Source organism: Macrosteles quadrilineatus, unplaced genomic scaffold (assembly GCF_028750875.1).
Source record: "Macrosteles quadrilineatus isolate MER2022 unplaced genomic scaffold, UCM_ALF_1.0 Scaffold_4__1_contigs__length_99947679, whole genome shotgun sequence".
Lineage (NCBI taxonomy): Eukaryota > Metazoa > Arthropoda > Insecta > Hemiptera > Cicadellidae > Macrosteles > Macrosteles quadrilineatus.
In genome coordinates, this window is record NW_026542597.1 from 26,358,495 (window position 1) to 26,368,306 (window position 9,812).

At 32.0% G+C, this 9,812-nt stretch overlaps 1 long non-coding RNA gene across 1 annotated transcript; it reads left to right on the forward strand.

The window, feature by feature from the left end:
* The first annotated feature begins 2,731 nt into the window (after window positions 1–2,731).
* Window positions 2,732–7,497, forward strand: LOC128991402 (uncharacterized). Its single transcript, XR_008490634.1, has 4 exons — window positions 2,732–2,947; window positions 3,770–3,930; window positions 4,779–4,888; window positions 7,354–7,497. It is a non-coding gene; the product is annotated as an uncharacterized LOC128991402 (long non-coding RNA).
* Window positions 7,498–9,812: the final 2,315 nt, after the last annotated feature.

Sequence of the window (9,812 nt, forward strand, 5' to 3'; positions counted from 1 at the left end):
GTTGTCTGGTGTCGGTCCGGTGTTCGTCGGTGTGGTGATGATAATCACACATGGATGCACCTGCACCAGCACCACCACGACCCGACCACATGCATTTATTTAGCAGCACATACATACATAGCACATTGCACTTTGGGATTGGATTGAAATGGAATCAAATGGACTCACTCTGGACTGGACTGGAAAACAGGACTGGTTTGGTTTTTGGGGTGGGGGCAAAGTTAGGGAACTTTCATACGACGAAAATATTTTTTTATTCAGTTGGTGGCCCTTCAGGTCGTACTAAATAGACTAAAACATTAAAAAAAACAACAATTCTGACATCGTTGGACATTTCAAGCGCATATGACAGGGTTAACCTACCATACCTGTTTAAAAAAATGTATCTGTATGGAATACCCAAAAAATTCATTACACACTGTCAGAAATGGCTGGTTGACAGAACCCTAAACATAAAAGCAGACAACCAAACAATTTCCAGAGTGTCATGTCGTGGCCTTCCTCAAGGAAGCACACTAAGCCCCATTTTGTTTTCAATCTACATATCGGAAATAAACAAATGTTTACCTGATGGAGTCCTATCATTACAATATGCAGATGATGTCGCTATATACCCACATAGCACAGAATATTTATTTGATATCAAATAAACGTTCAATATATCAAACTATGTCAAATCAAAAATTTGATATTTATTTGATATTCATTTAATGTTCAAAATGTCAAAGTCAAACAATGTCAAACTTTGAATATTTATTGTATCTTCATAATATCAAAGTCAAATAACATCAAATTTAGAATATTAAATGAATATTCTAAATGTTAAAAATTTGATTTTCTCTTTGAAAATTTCCAAATTAAAGTTTTGAAATTTTTTAGATTTAACTTTTAAATTTTTTTAGAGTAAAGAATTAGTCCCCAGCCTACAGTTTGTAACATGGAGGTCGGAGGTCAATTATCTCAAAATAATTAATAATAGGAAGGAACACTGAACACTGTAATTTTTAATTAATTGATGATGGATTTTGACTTTTCGCGGGGGGGGGGGAGTTGTTGCAACATCTGATATTTTTCTGAATGTAGGCTTACTACACATTTCAAGAAGAGTGAATAGGAAACACAGCTTTTTTAAAAGTTTTGTTTATTAATAAAAAAGTCAAACTTAAAGATTGGCCTTATCATTTTATTTTTACTAGTAAATTAAACCAAAAGTAAATTTAATTTTTTTAAAGTGTAATATAACTCTAAAAATATGTTAAGTATCTGGTTTGAGCTTGACTTGGGCCATTCGTATGAAAGGCACCAACTTAATTCTAACCTAACTCACTCAGCTGCAGCTCAGCAAACAAAACAAAACATTACAACACAAATTACAAAATCCGTCGCGCGACCAGTGGTGGCCAGTTTACTCACTGTGTTGATTTATTTATTAACCAACAAATTGCCCATTTTGAGGGAAAGTACACGATTTATGTAAAATTTACCTATGACAACTAACTTGTTGAGTAGGCTACACAAGTAGTGAAAATAAACTATGGAAGCAACAAGAGCATCAAGAACAAGACATAACCTCAAATCAGTTAAATTAAGTGTTTTGATCTTTTGTTTAGTGTGTGTCACTGTTAGGAGTAGTGATGTGGGCCGGGTAAATACCCAGTGGGTAGGTAAATATAAATTGGGTTTTTACCCGGGTATTTACCCCAGGCCCGGGTAAATACCCAAAAACTGGGTATTTATAATTTTTATTAAAGTTAGAGAAGATTTAGATGTTTTTTTGCAATTATTACCTTGCAAGGATAGTAAAATGATGATAAAATGTGTTAAACAAAATTTCATATGGTCACTACTGGCATTTTACTTCTGGTTATAATCGGCATAAATACCCTGGTCGCATGGTTGCTGCACAGGTCCTGACTACTTATGATTTTTTAATTTCTATGATAGATAGATGAATTTATTTGATTGAAAGTGAAAAAAAATAATTTGCAAAGTACCTAATAATTATTATTTAGAAAGACAGGAAAATTTAACCTAGTAGTAGCCTATGTGTAAACAACTTAAGAAAAATAATTTTAAAATTCAATCTGTAGGATGGCAGGATTTATAATTTTTGTTCTAAATCTTTTGTTGGTAGGCTATCAATGGTATCAAAATAAAAAAAAAACTAATTTCATAAACTTGTGATACAAAACATTGGAATCTATAGCACAATAAATCTTTCAAAATTATATTAGGTTCGACCAAAAAACAGGAGATACGTTTTTTTAGTAGGTTTATCCAAATATATTATTGTTTCCAACCAAGCGGTAACACAGAAAAGTTTAATTAAGCCTACTTATAAGTATTCTATCATTCTGCCTAGATGTCAAATAGGCCTTAGGTCTGTCTAGCCTTCCAAACCATTTATACAATAACAATTTTGCATCATAAGTACCCAACAATTCCTGGATATTTATAAATTAAAATAATTTTGTTTATGTTATTTAATTGGTTATAAATTTATGAAATTATAAAAATTGAAATAGCCACAGCCTTTTTTAATATACCAATATTTTTTAGTGAGTTAAATTTAACTGATGTTACTCGATTTAAGACACAAAACCCCATGCTTATTTAGAAATTTTATGTATTATTAAAAAAAAGTGCTAAATCATTAAGCGAGCAAAGCTTCAAGTTACTGTAAAAGGTGTTATTGACTATCCTAATTTATCATGTAATAACAATAACATATTTAGGGGTAGGGAATTTCAATTTATTTTATAAATACCCAAAATACCCGGGTATTTATGGATTTTGGGTATTTACCCGGGTAAATACCCAGGGTATTTACCCCGAGTTTTAAATACCTGGGTATTTTACATCACTAGTTAGGAGTTGTTATTTTTGTGACTGGGTATTGGCATAACCTACACCGAACATCTTTTCACGTTTTGATCCTTTGGAGCATGTAAGTATAAAAGTCACTATACCTAGTAACATTTTTAAGTAGACGTATTTTAGGCCTTGGCCTTACCTAGCCCTAAGTTACTGTATAAATTAAATTGGCCAACTTATCATTCCTAATGCCTTAAGTATAAATAAATAAATCTGAAACCTCAAAATAGACAATCAGTTTTAGAGGAAGTATTTTTATGCATACAAATTAGGCCTAGGCATAAGCTACTAAGTTAGGCGACTTGCTTAGTTCTTACTGAACCAGTAGTTTATTTAGCTTAGGGCAACTTCCGGATGAAAATAGTGTTCAATATATAGGCTAGTAAGTAGGACTAACTTACTGGTTTACAAGGCAAATGGAATACCATTTGTTAATTTTGAAATATTACTAAGTTATGTGGGTTATATTTTACGTCAGTCACTAACTTAAGTTTAGGTAAATTCACCATCAAGAATAAGTTAACTTAATTTAGGCTAGCCTAGGCCTAACTTATTCTACCTCAACCAGGTTACAATTACCGGTATTATAAAAGAAATAGCCTAGCCTATTTGAAATCCATTTTCATTTTAAACTGAATTGGGGTACACTTCCGTATCTGTTGTCAAAAACAACTGAATGAATATATAACGATCGATATTTTCATTCGGTTGTTTTTGACAACAGTTAAGGAAAGTCTACCCCTGTAGGCTATTGTCTCTTAGTCTTTTGTATTTTAGTTGTTGTCTGCTTCCTTTACCAACCAAAGATTAGGCCTAACTAATCTTAATAGACATTTAGGCCAGAGAAAGGTATGCATGAATTTAACTAAAAGTAGTTTTCTCTCCATTGTTTCAGTTGATAACTCTGCAGCTTTGGTGGAAGTTATTATTTGGTAGCAGTGAATAATTGACCTACCAATTCTCCCGAGTGACAAAGTGGCTGTCTAGCAGCCTGTAGGCTGGGAAGGAGGAATAAATTTTTCTTTTGCAATCTGCATCTGAGGCCAGCTATCTTGCGTACGTTTTTTTTTGTTTATTTACAATCAGACATTAATAATAGGTAGACTTACATATATTTCAATTAGGTTTTCTCAAAGTATTTCTTTTTTGCCATAACGGGTACAGTTCCGCAGAGAACCTGCGATATATTATCGGATGAATAACATTATATATCAATAATTATCCGATTCAATACATCGTTCCCTATGTTTTTTCACTATGTAAACATCAAATTGAGTTATGATTTGCAGATTTGGTGATCTGGTTTTGCAATATTAATATCGAATCGGATATATATACCGTCCGATAATATATCGCAGGTTCTCTTGGGAACTGTAGGTAAGTTAGGCCCTACCGCCAAAACACAACCTAATTCATGATAGGTAAACCTATTGGGTATTAACGTAGACTAAGGTTCATCACACAGTTAAGAGAGTTTCTCTTTTTTGTGACCCACTTATATAGGAAGTCTCTGATTTAACTTACACTAAATAAATATTCCGGCAGTGCTAACTTATGTAAAAGAAAACTGTATTAGTTGAATTTTTTTTAAACGCACACATAGGCCTATACACACACCAATCTACATCCGACCGTTGCACTCATTTCAGTCAGTGCTCACCCCAATATTTGTCCGTTTAAGTGACTGAGGATTACTTTTACCACTACCTAGGTAAAAAATTTCAATTTTCAGATTTAGATTTAGCTTTAACAAGGCTACTCAAAAGAAGCAAAGACCATCAAAATATAAAACTGATTTCACTAACAATTTAATATGTGTACCTAGTTGTAGGCTATCCTGGGTGCTGATCAGGAAAATGAAAGTATACAAATTCTAGTGCTAATACTAATCTCTTATTATACAGAGGCAGTACCGGTACGCAAGAACACTAGGATCGTGGTGTAATGGAAAATATGTTGTTGCTACTATAATCAAGAATTGGCTTCGCCCAGCAAAGTTTAGGATTGATGCAAGGTAAATTTATTGTGTTATTTTTAATTTAGGTTAAAGAAAAGATTGCTTATCTAATTACCTAATATAGAACTTAAATTTTATTATAATTAACAGAGTAGGCCTACATCTAACTACTGTGATGTTTTCTTTTACAATTGTGAATTTTCAGTGACAGGCTATGCAAATGAGCAAAACTTAACCCTCCGAGTGTTATTTGTCGAAATTTCGACACATAACTCACTTTGTGTAGTGTTTTGTGTCAAAATTTCGACTCACATTTGAACTGGATCGAGTTAGGTATCGTTTTATTTGGTAGATTCTAAGCTTTCTCCCGAGGTCTGTCTCTAAGCGCTTTTTTTCTCGAGCCGATCATAATTGTAGCAGACAGCTGACGTGCGTATTTGTAAACAGCTTGGTTAACCTCGCACCGATGACTGATGTGTTTTATTACGTTTATCATTGTTTTAGTGTTAAAAATCAAAAGTAGTGATATACGTGGTGCATTATAATAAGATTTAAGTGATTTTGAAGGGCTGGTTGATGATCCTGAAGAAGTAGGTAGTGATATTGATGTAAATTATCAGCCAGATTCCTAGCTATGGTAGGGCTATGCATTCTTAGCTAAACGCTATGTAGGCCTACTGAAATCTGTTTTTTGCCCATAACCTATTTATTTGCAAATCTACTTCCTTATATTATTATATATTTGTAATCCTCATAAAATTTAGAACAAAGCGGCTATTTTCAAATATTTATAGGCCTATAATTTATACAATTTCATTGAGCGCAAATTTATTTTTTTTTTACCTAAAATTTTTTTTTGAAACAAATGTTCCTTATGTTTTATGTATAATATTGAAGCCCATGATTTTCCAAACAAAATGGTATACAGAACAGTATAATTAACATTGTTTTTAAGTTTCTCAGATCCGTTTTAATAAAACCTTGCAAATGCGCAAAAAATAGGCAAACATTAAGGCCAAAACTAGGGACACTCGGAGGGTTAATTTGCGGTTGTATCCATCTCTTTTTTCTTTATTGTCAAGAACTCAATGCCTTATCGATAAATTTAATTATAAGGTACAGTTATAGTAAAAAAAATAGGTCTTTAAAGTGTCTAACCAAGGGGTCTCCAACCTACAGCCTGCGGGCTACATCCGGCCCTCGTGCAGTTTTATTCCAGCCAGCAGAAAGCCAGCATACGTTTTTGAAAATTATTATTTTTTATAGCAAACACCAATGATATTCACCCACGATTGCGTATACACGTGTGGTCATGTGGTCTCAGCTATACCGTGATCATCTCCCGTGATCTCGCCAAGACTCATGAGCATATTATACTGCAGTCTCGACGGTGCCGTGATTGTCTTTTGCAATCCCAGCAACACCCGTCATTGTTGACCGTGATTTCCTTGAGGTGTAAAAAGAGAACGTTGTCAATGAATGCAGGCTCAGCCATGGGATATTTATTTACCTCGCGGCTCATACCATAATTAAGAGCAATTAACTGTCTTTTCCCCATTCAACAAAATTTGTGTACAATTCCCTGTCTCCAAGTTGGCAGGCTAACGTATTTAAATAGGAACATATTAAATGTCTCTCACTTGCTAAATTTTTCTCAATAGGCCTAGGGGAATATTAGCAGTAGTCAAGTAGCGGCAGATTAATTTAAATATATATATTTTAAATTGATCCTAATTGGCAGAACTACAAATTGAAATCTTAAACTAGCTGACATTTTAAGTGTCAAATTATATAGCCTATTCTCACTAAAAATCATTGCACTTTTTGTCAAAGATTTAGCTTAGAATGCGATTACTTCTTAACTGCACATCTTTCGTTAGAATTAGAGGCATTTATAATTTTATTTTATGAACAGAACTATATTTTAGATTATTAAAAAATGGAAACTGATGTAGTTTACTTGTTTATGGATAGATTTTGATAAAATTTGGCAAACTTATTTACTTTATCCTATACTATTGACGTATGCTCAAAAAAACTTTTTACCTTCTCCATAGCAGCAAACCTAAGCTCTTGTTAAATCTAATCTTCATTCGATTTTTATCTTGTATATTTTTTATATTATCAGCAAGTTAGGTTAGCTTATGACAGTTTAATTTTATAATAGAATGCTCTCATTTCGTCCGTAGTACACCTTAATTCCATTTTTTCATTATCAGTAAGTTTGGTTAATTATGTTAGGTTATGACAGTTTAATTTTATAATAGAATGCTCTCATTTCGTCGGTATCACAATAAGCCTCTAACAGCATCTGTGACAAACAACAACTACAATCGCATCGATAGTAGATGATGTTGTGATTCGATAGAGTAACGAACAGTTAACGTTAGTCGCTAAATCGGTGGCGTTTTTAGACGAAAAAGTGCTCACCGAGGAAAAAAAGGTTGGAGACCCCTTGTCTAACATATTATATTTTATCTATAGCTGTCTTAGAAAATAACTCTGTTGAACCTCTTTTACAGGAACAAGAGAAAAATCAAGAAAGCCATTTGGGAGATGAAGAAGACCAGAATTAATTTTTTTGTAAATTGTACATATCTTTTTATATTTGTATTTAAATAATTTTTAATTAAACTTATTTGATCATACAAACAACATTTTTTTCTATAAAATGTTTTCCTTGAATGCAATTTTGTTTTAAACCAATATGTTTTGTGATATTTTTATTAATTGGATTATTGAAAATTTACTCCTCTTGTCAAAATAGCATATTTTTAAATACACTTTGAATCCAACCAAATTAACATTTAAGGATATTTTTGATAATAGAGATGAAAGAATGGTCAATTTAAAATGCTTTGTCAAATAAGAAATATATATATATATATATATATATATATATATAACTTATATCTATATTTACATTTTTGGGTAACCCAAGAACTCTAACAAACTACCTATAACTTCAGAATAATAAGTGAAATCAAGGTAAGAACAGTGGTCTGAACTGCTATTGTTTTAATCACCATAAAATTTGAAATGTGAAAAAATGCAACCTCATTCTTATAAACATATTTTACCAATAAATTTATAAGACATTTATTTTATATTCAATTTAATATTTATTTAATGTCAAATTAAGCGAGGTTGAACCTAAATTGACCATTTATTTGATATCAAATGAATGTTCGCGAATATCAATTTAATATTCGAATGTCAAAAATGTTATATCAATATTTATCACTATCTATCTATCTATATATTAATAGGCAAGCATGTTTCTTTAAAACCTTTTTTCTCAGCTCGTGTGCATCGCAGGGAAAATCTACGCATACTGTTGGAAAGATATTTTCCTGTAGATGTGCAGAATGCTTTTAAAAATTAAAATAGGCTAACAAATAAGAACAAAAAATGAATTTGAAAACTTCAAAAAATTAACATGGACCATATGGGTTGCCATGATGGTGACGAAATAACAACAAAATGTAAACAGAAAATCAAAACAAATGAAAGAAATTCCAATCACATGTTTTATTTACAGTGTGGGGAGAAAATAGAGAAGTCTGTACATTAATTATTTTTGGTCGAGTTTCGACCACAGGACGACCACTAGTCATATTTAAAATGTGAATGTAAATTCAATCATATTCTCTTTATCATATTTTACCAATAAATTTATGAATGTCAAATTTTACATTTATTAGATATTCAAATTGAATATTCATTTGACGTAAAATTGAGTGACGTTTGAACCTAAATTGAACGTTTATTTGATATCAAATGAATGTTCGCGAATATCAATTTGATATTCAAATATCAAAAATTTGATAGCTATTTGATATCAAATAAATATTCGGTGCTATGTGGGTATACTTCAAACAAAAAGGCATCTCAAGCTACTGAGAATATGCAGAAAGCCCTAACAAATATATCACAGCAACTAAGCAAAATGTTTTTAGAAATCAATGCAGAAAAATCAAAGACTGTCATAATATCCAGAAAAAGGAAAAAAAAAACTCCAACATTAACCATGAATGGACATCAAATCCCACTGGAAGATCAGATTAAATTATTAGGTATTACAATTGACAATAAATTAAAATTTATTGACCATATAAATAACATAACCAAGCAATGTGAGAAAGACATCAATATATTGAAAATGATAACATGTGGAAGAAAAGGAGTTAATCCACAATTTGCACTGAAGATATACAAGGGCTTGATCAGACCAAAATGGGAGTATTGTTCCTTCCTATTTGATCAGTGCCCCAAACAAATTATAAACAAAATTGAAAAAATCCAAAATCAGGCATTAAGGATTTCACTAGGAGCCTTCAAATCGTCACCAATAATAGCACTTCAGAACGAAGCAGCAATTGAATCTACTCAAATTAGACGCAACAATCTCACGGAAAGAATCGTTTATAAAACACTCACTGACCACAACAATAGAAATAGACACAAAATCCTTTACCTTGATCTTTTAACAAAAATAAAACCGTACTGGAGACACAAAAGAATCCCTTCATATATTGAAGTTAAAGCAACGATTGAAAACTTTTACCCAAACTTATTAGAGAATGAACTGGAAAATGCAAGAACCACTGATTGGGATGAACCACCAATACTATCCCACATTCCAGTCAACATCAATGACACCTTAAATTCATTCCAGAAACCAAAAAAAGAGACAAACCCAATCTTTTATCAACAATTGGCAAATGAAATATTAGAGTCAACTTTCAGGAAATCATGCAAAATATTTACTGATGGATCCAAAACCACAAAAGGAACCGGAGCAGCATACATCATCCCACAACTTAAAATAGAAAAAAGATATAAGCTACCCAAGCACACATCAATTTATTCAGCAGAATTGTTTGCAATTCTAATGTGTACTCAGAATCTGTCTGAAATACCTAGCAATGAAATATTGATATGTAGTGATTCACTTTCCGCAATTTCATCCATCAAAAAC